The following is a 1,776-nucleotide window of genomic DNA, read 5'->3' as shown; positions in this document are numbered from 1 at the left end:
CAGAATTCAAAGTCACGTGCAGTAGGAGCACGTGGAACGAAAGAATAGCGGCGGCCGAACGACACACACATACACGGTTAGTTGTTTCGCCACGTGGTCAGACGTTTCCTCAAGAATCCTCTCGGGGGACTTACTCATCGACGATGGTCTCTTGACGGACTTTCCGGCGAGCAACAGCCCCGACGATGCTTTACCACGATGGTTCACCGCTGACTGCGCCGCGTTCGGCCCAGCCAGGGATATCTTTGCGCTCATCCTCGCGATGGCGGTGGCTGCTGCTGCTGCTGCCGCTGCCGATGATGCCGATGTTGTAGCTGTAGCTGCTGCTGCCGTCGTTGCCGATTCCTGCGATCCTGACTCACGTACCGGGAAGTCGAGCTCGGAGGTCGCGCTGGCATACCTCCTCGTTAAATCACGGCAGACCTTCTCTCGCGCCTGTGTATTATCCGATGGAACTGGCCCGACGTGTCTCTGTGTTCAAGCCCAGTTGGTCTCGAGTCTGCTGATTGAGGATCTGGAAAAGGTGAGAACCGGTGAGCATGTGTGAATTATACAAGCATCGCCATTTTTGGCGACCTGCCTGTACAGAACAATTTCTTCGGCAAGGGGATTAAAATTAGTGTGCTGGAGACGGCGCGAAACTGGAAGCGTTTTGCATTGTTATTTTTTCGAGATCTTTAGACGAAATAGAAATTCGATTATGAAAGTATTTAACATTATTATTCAAGAATTAATTAAATTCCTTTACCTTGGTCTAATAAGTGAAAAGAATATTTTTTAGTCGAATAAAAAATTTCATTTACATAACTAATGTATGAAATATCTATTGTATAATATACTACAGACGAAAGATAAGGAAAAATGATTTGTCACTGTTTTGTCCCAAAAGACCAAATATATTATTTTCTAAAACAGAAATAACAAAGAAACTATTCGTGGAATTATTCAAACGATGTTCTAACTGAATAATAACATTTAATTAATACTTACAAATTTGATATTTATTATTTTAAATAAAATTTTATAGAAACAGAGGAAGCTAATCTCGCCGAGGATATCGACCGTAGAAGCGCTAAACTAGCAGATGAAAAATCGTGTTAGCTCGATTAGGATCGGAAGCCAACGACCGTCGGAGTGGCAGCGATCTAATCGCGATGAATCACGAATCGGTCGGTCCTTGAGCGAGTCCCTTAATCTCGGCCGCGCAAAAATGTATGCATATCCTACCAGGAGGTCGAGACCGGACGTCCTCGAGGCATGGTCACAGTCCTCCACGATGTTTAGCCGGTGTCTTCGGTCATCGTTCGGTGTCTGCGCCGCGGCAGATGCTCCCCATGACCGATCCCCGGCGGAGGTGGGAACACGGGATCGCGGACCGATCTGCAAAACGCGACGAAATCCATGTTATTTCGCGTCGAGGTTCCAGATCGCGGATCGTTCGCGGCTTCCTCGTATCGTGATCGTGCCCGATGCACGGCCGATTCGTGAAAGCCTCGACGCTTATGCTTCCCGGACCGCTTGAATCACGTACCGGGAAGCGGAGAAGCGAAGGCCGTCGTCGGCGGAGTTTAAATCACGGCGGGTCATTAAGGATTAAAAGTCTCGCGCAGCAGGTCCTCTCGCTCGCCAATCACCGTGTTCGACGGATTAACCCTGGACTGACACTGTCTGTTCCACCAGGCCGACCCTGCGCCGGCGATTGACATGCGCTCGACAGTGCACCGAGACTTCCGTCACCTCCAATGACCGATCTCTCTTTTTTCCCTTTCTATCGGT

At 48.8% G+C, this 1,776-nt stretch overlaps 1 long non-coding RNA gene across 1 annotated transcript; it reads right to left on the bottom strand.

The window, feature by feature from the left end:
* Positions 1-116: 116 nt before the first annotated feature.
* LOC144477883 (uncharacterized) lies at positions 117-1,682 on the bottom strand. Its single transcript, XR_013495281.1, has 3 exons — positions 1,532-1,682; positions 1,228-1,380; positions 117-514 (listed from the first exon to the last, which is right to left on the bottom strand). It is a non-coding gene; the product is annotated as an uncharacterized LOC144477883 (long non-coding RNA).
* Between the last annotated feature and the right edge of the window lie 94 nt (positions 1,683-1,776).

Source organism: Augochlora pura, unplaced genomic scaffold, assembly GCF_028453695.1.
Source record: "Augochlora pura isolate Apur16 unplaced genomic scaffold, APUR_v2.2.1 APUR_unplaced_4824, whole genome shotgun sequence".
Lineage (NCBI taxonomy): Eukaryota > Metazoa > Arthropoda > Insecta > Hymenoptera > Halictidae > Augochlora > Augochlora pura.
The sequence above is the reverse complement of the archived record's forward strand: the minus strand, read 5'-3'. Positions and strand labels throughout refer to the sequence as shown.